The sequence below is a fragment of the Haliotis cracherodii genome, unplaced genomic scaffold (genome assembly GCF_022045235.1).
Source record: "Haliotis cracherodii isolate W230 unplaced genomic scaffold, xgHalCrac1.p SCAF_20, whole genome shotgun sequence".
Taxonomy (NCBI): Eukaryota; Metazoa; Mollusca; class Gastropoda; order Lepetellida; family Haliotidae; genus Haliotis; species Haliotis cracherodii.
This window is the reverse complement of record NW_027266276.1, coordinates 14,595,271-14,601,698: the sequence shown is the minus strand read 5'-3', so window position 1 is coordinate 14,601,698 and position 6,428 is coordinate 14,595,271.

Here is a 6,428-nt window from a genome sequence, read left to right as displayed (position 1 = left end):
CTTTGCAATTAAATTATGTTTTGTTTGATATTTTGTCTTGACGTCTCAAGATGCAGCTTATACTTGGGTTTCACCATGTATACAAATGCTGTATCATTTGGTTTCTCACATCATTTGGTTTCTCACCACCATGGCTAAAGCTCAAGCTTATGTTATGCCTCGCATATACAGAACGTAAGCAATAAAAACAAATTCACATGTGTGTATTTCATACGTGCCAGAAACTTATGATCCTGGGTTCGAATCCCATTGTCGCCCTTTTATTATTCCTAGTTTGTCAGCAGTCGTGCTCGTTGGTTCTACCTATGTGGTACACGTCCGATTGCAAAACCTGCATCACTTGAGGCGTTCCTCAATTAAGCTGACACGCCGTGATATAACCGAAATGCGGCGTGAGACTGGCTTGACTTACCAGTCCCTCAAATTTGCTCAAGCTACGGTTCATACACTGGGAATCGCCCTCACCAAAGGAAGTATAACGAAAACGATAATCTACGTTTGCATGCTGCTATCAATTAATGAATTCCGTTTGACACATAAAGTTCTGGGTGGCATGCCTATTTTCTGGATGTGATGTTGTTGATATGATATTTGCAATATGACATATAGTTGCGTCAGTTTTACTTGCACAAAATTCACGATCAGAATGAACAGTAAATTCCTGGCTCAGAATCAGCAAAAGCCATCGCCGCCGTGATGGTTTAACTGAAGCTTCACAACACTTGAACTCTGTCGCTCGCGCGATATGTTTACCAGTTAACCAGTTCCATGATGACGTGGGACATAGGAGTTGATATCCACATGCTTCATCCCAAATCACGACGCATCGCGATGACTAATTAACGAATATAGCTGCATGTGCGCTAATACTTATAAAGTGGAGACAGGCCTTTCCGCCGATTAGGAATATTACTCACAGTAATGACAAAGAATGCAAATTGGGCTTGTCAAGTAATATCCATTTTGCTAGCGATAAACATCATCGTTTAGTTTTGATCAAGTGGTTACAATTCGGGTGAGAGTCGGCAGTCAGGTGACTGTGACCTGTTATATTTAGCTGTGAACGTGGTCAATAGCGCATCAAACACTACATCTGCACGCGTTTTCTCTCAGTTCGTGCTGGTAAGGTATGTACGCCGCAGACGCTGGTAAATATAGCCATTCGCAATCACCTGACTGCCAATTCATCGCGACATTCCGTGATTCTATTCCAAGTGGCCAGGGCTATATTGGACATTCTTCTGATGCTGCTTCTATTAAATACCTCATACAGATGCAAATAGCACCTTGCTGGTTTCAATAACGAGTTCGTTGTTACATTGAGACTGCTCGGCTTGCCTTCGTGATTTTATAACGCTGTGTACACTACGAGGACTTTGTGAAACGGCCTTAAAATGTGAGTGGTTAACACTGGTTTGGGAGGTCGTAGCGCAAAGAGGCGTCCACAAATATGGAACGAGATAAGTATATTTGGAGACGATTGTGTTTACCGGTACCGCCGACTCTGTTACTTAACTTTAATGCAATCCTATCGGGAAAGCGAATTTCACTCGTCCGGCAAAACGTGTGAGGAATTACTTGACAAAAAAAACATGTTTTGAATATTATATTTCATCGCCGTGATCATGATATTAAGTGCGGCGTTATACATCAACCACACTTATGTTTATGATTATTCCGTCTACGTTGAAGTCAAAACCAGCCTGTAATAGAAATAGGGATAGCATATTGTGATGTGAAGATGTCCGATAATATTCATCTAAGAACTGACTTCGTCATATTTCCGTTTATGGAGGTATGAACATGAAAACTGGTATGAATAGTGTATTTTTTCCTCAATAAAATCAACAAAAAAACGTCACAACAAGACTGCATAATTTATCGGTATAGTCAAGGGCCTAAACCAAATCAGTGCTACAAGGTGGATAAAAGCATCAAATCTGGCTCACTGATACAGCCACCCATACTGAATAGTTTGGGATAGGAGCCAACTTGAAATATATTTGCTAATTTAACTTCCGGAAGCCACTAAAATCTAAAATGGCCACCAAATTCACTTAATGAAAATTTAATCTTACTCACAACTGAGACATGTTGTATATCAAATGAAAGGTCTTGTCATACACTGACTGATAATGTCATTGTCGGTAACATTCATGGAAGGAGGAAAAAGAAAATGTCAAACGAGACAAAATATATATTATGTTCTAAAACTAGTGGAGGCAGACGATGTCATTCAGTCAGTCAGATTGATGTTAAGGTAGCTCAAGGTTATGACTACAGTTCAGAACATGTGCCTCTGCAAAGTGTGCGGTCCAAATACAAAGTAAGTAATTTCGATTGCATGTACATTTGATGAGTTCAAACAGTTCAAACAGGATTCCATGATTTCCTAACTTTGGTCCACCCAAAACCTTCAGGGCATGGAAATTGTATTGTGTAGCAAGGCTTCTTGAGTTGGAAGAAGCTTGTCTATTGGTCGAATTTTGTGACAGAAGTGATCCAATCTCAGCTCATTGATTGATTGCAGAGAACATTTTTTCTCAAACATGGCAACAGTTAAACTCTCAAGCATTTGGGAGTGTCCAGAATCTATGTTCAACACTTGAAATGAATGCTTGGCTAGTTGCACAGACTTTATCTAGAGCCTGCCAAGCTTGCCAGGCTAACTGTTTACGTTTCCCAACAAAGGCTTATGTTGTGTCACACCCAGAAAAGGCACGAAACTCTGGTAAAGTGCAAGCATGCAGCTCTCCCAAATGTACAAATTTTATTGATGTGAAAGTAGCCAAAGGTCTTTCCTATTCCAAAGGCGACCCATTTATCTGCTTAGGATAGTTGTGCAATTAGGTCATGAAATGTTCCAGTAAGGATGAACAAAACATCTGTATCCATTGTACGCATCAGCAGTGAAGTCGCACCATGCACAGAATTAGAAGCACCAGGACATCCATCCACTTGACTGGCATCTTTGCCTGCTGGCATACCTTTCGATGCACACCTGTTCCTCTTTTCACGAGATGATTATTTTAGACTGCCCTGAAAGTAGTAATCCCACACAATGTCCATTAGCATGCTGTAGATGACCATCAAAGGTGCGAATTCCTGTATTAGGCAAGGAATGTACAATAACTGCTCCACCGAGAGCTTTGCAGTCATAAGAACCGGGTGGTTCCTGTTGATCTGACTGTTCAAAGCATCGAAAACGGCCAGACTTTGCACTGGGTAACCCAAAATTGCAAAACTCTGAGTGAGAAGGTGGGAATACCTGGGTCTCATGAGCAAAGAATTCATAATCACAGTTCTTGTTTAGAAGATGACTTGCTGGATGGTAAGCTGGAAAGTGACAGGGAATGTCTCTTCTGAGGTTCATGAATAGACTGCGTCTCATCGTCAATCACCCTTTTGCAAAATCTACTATACTGCTTCTTTCCAACACTCCTCCACCTTTACTGTGGTTGCAACTGATTCTCGCGTGCAGTTACAGCTATCATGAGTAACAATTAAGGTCGCCAAAATCATCTAAGAAAATATTTCCCATTTGTCTGATAGTATCTGAATTATTCTGGACCGGCTTGCCCATGGTTATGGAAGTTGCTGGGTAGATCTAGATCAGCATCAAGGAAATACTCATTTTCAAGTTGTTTGACTAATCTACCTAGCTCGGTCCCTGGCAGCATCCGGCATCTGAAAACAATGGGGTCTTCTGTTAATCCAGATGCACCGCCTGAACCCTTCACCTGCTTGTTCTCCTGTTAATGAGCCTGATCCAGGGGTATAACAGAAAATGTGGTTTTCATTTTGGAGGTTACGCACAGGGTATTCTTCTGAAACTCTTCTCTGGCTGCTTCTTGTAAGGTTTTCACGTCTCTTATGTGAATGGGTGTCCATCGTGCATAATGAGTGTGATCGAGGGCAAAGAACAAAGGTGTCAACTGTTCCAAGACTTCCACATAAAGTTGAAATCCTTTCTCTGTGAGCAAGGATGAACAAGAACAACTTGGGTTTCCAGTTGCAAGATGAGGTTCCAATACTTAAATGTAGGACACTTTTGACACATCTCGTCTTACCAAGATTTATTTATAACAATATAAAAAGTTGAACTGTTTTCGAAACTTTGGTCTCTTATAGGTGCTTAAAAAAGACTGTTAACGTTCCTTGTGAGTTGAGGATGAATTGAAGTCCTTATCCTTTTTTAGAGGACCCCTGTGAAGATTCCTGGTTGAAGTAATATTATTAGTCCTCCGAAACCTATAGTTGGATGCTCAGTGCTCATTGGATTAATCACTGGATTGTCTGACCAAGAAGAATATTTAATTACCCCTGTCATTCAGCTGGATTATTGCTGAGTGGAAACAGCCAGTCTGTAACAACTGTAACCACTTGTTATGTTACTTCAAAGTTGTTAGACAAAAACTTTATGAGCACATATTTGGCGATCACAGATCGATGTTTTTCTAGGCTATATGAGAGTTTGCTTGGTACTTTAAAACTATCACTATAATAGGTAGGAAACATTGACACAATGATGATGTCGTAATGCAAACAAGCCGTTCGAAAATCCACTCCATGATGGAGAAGGGGGCACGGGTGTCTTAGGCGCCGCTTTTCGCTGTGCAGAGTTGCGCCCCTTGGGCACGCCAGAAACCTATGATTGTGGGTTCGATTCCCGGTTCGCCAAGATTATGTTTCTACCCGCACCATACCTGTGCTCGTTGGTTTCACCGAAGAGGTAAACGTTTGAGACCTGCATCACTTCGGGCTTTCCTCCCAACACGCTGCGATATAACTGGAATATTGTTAAAAGAGAGCTTGTAAAGAGCCCGTAAAATGGCACACAACTAGCACATTGCTCCTGAGAAAATATTGGGTATGATTTTTTTAAAACAAATTGTTTTGCTTTTGTTAACGCCGCACTCAGCAATGTTCCAGCTATATGAACCGGTCTGCAAATAATCGCGTCACGACTAGACAATCCAGTGATTGAGATCATGATCGTCGGTCCATGCTATGGACATAATGACTTGCATCAACCAGGTCAGCGAGCTTGACCACCCAATCCTGTTAGTCGCCTATTTCTACCTTTACAAGTGCATCTAACGAATGATCATATATGTAAGCAAGGTTGTCACAACAAAGTCAGAGCTTAATCGTAAAAAGTATTACATCGTTTTTGGTCGTAGGTCTTAATGTATTTCAAGATTAAGTAACAAATCATCACTTACCATCATCTTTTGTTTATATTATTTTTCTTAATAAGCAAATCATTTCGTCAGTCATCAAGTACCTTCATTGATACGTCATCCAGCAGAAAGATGTGTTACTTAAAACCCAATGACGCACATGTACCCACTGTTGACTGTATATCTGTACGTTAACCCCAGACACCCTTGTGATTCACAACCGAACATCTTACATGTTATCGCGTGAGAGTGCAATACAAAGTTACACTGATACGTTTCCCACCTGTTGAGCATGTTTTTAGCCTGCGTTGATGATAGCGCTCCACGTACATTGCGTCCTGATTGGGTTCGCGAGCGATAAGGTAGGGAAAGATGTGTGTGTTGGCAAAGAATATGTTTATTGGCGACAAAAATGAAACCTTCCCACGGTTAAACTTAGTACATTCCGTCAGAAGCATGTCTAACGCATGTAGAGCTCATGGCTTAATATAATAGCATCGTTATATATACCAGCTGCTGGAACCTAACCACACCATGTATACACGGTGATTGAGGTGGAGAGGTGACCCCCTGTCAGCCTGTTGTAACAATCGCTAATGTGTGAGCAATTAGACTAACATCTAGTCTCTGAAATGAACATATTGTACAGAAAAAAACCAGTTGTTCAGTTATCTTAATAAAAATATAATAGAAGGGAGCCCAGTGACTCTCTTCATTTTCAGATACTGCGGTAATCTAATCTCAGGGTATGTAAGACAGACTAACAAACAATCTACATACGTCTTAAACAAACCTATAGCCGCACTCTGCAATGTTCAAGCTATATGACGGCGATATATAATCGAGTCTGGACCAGACCAGACAACCCAGTGATTGATATGATGAGGACCGATCTACGCAATTGGGATACGATGACATTTATCAACCCAGACAGCGATCCTGGCCACCGATCCCGTTAGTCGCCTCTTCCGACAAGCATAGTCGACTGTTGCGACGTGTATGGGTTGCTGAAGACCTATTCTCTACCCGGATCTTCAAGGGTTACTTTGGTTAATTAATGCACTCGTGTTCATCTGAGTGCACTGGGCGGACTTGTAGTTTCCCTCGTCACCTTGTGGTAACAGTTGACTAAAACAGATCGGTGGTCAAACTATGACTTAAGTGAGACTCGCCTGCCATTATACCCTGATGACGTATATCGGTGCTCATGCCTTCAGTCACTGGTTTGTTCGGTCCAGACTCGAT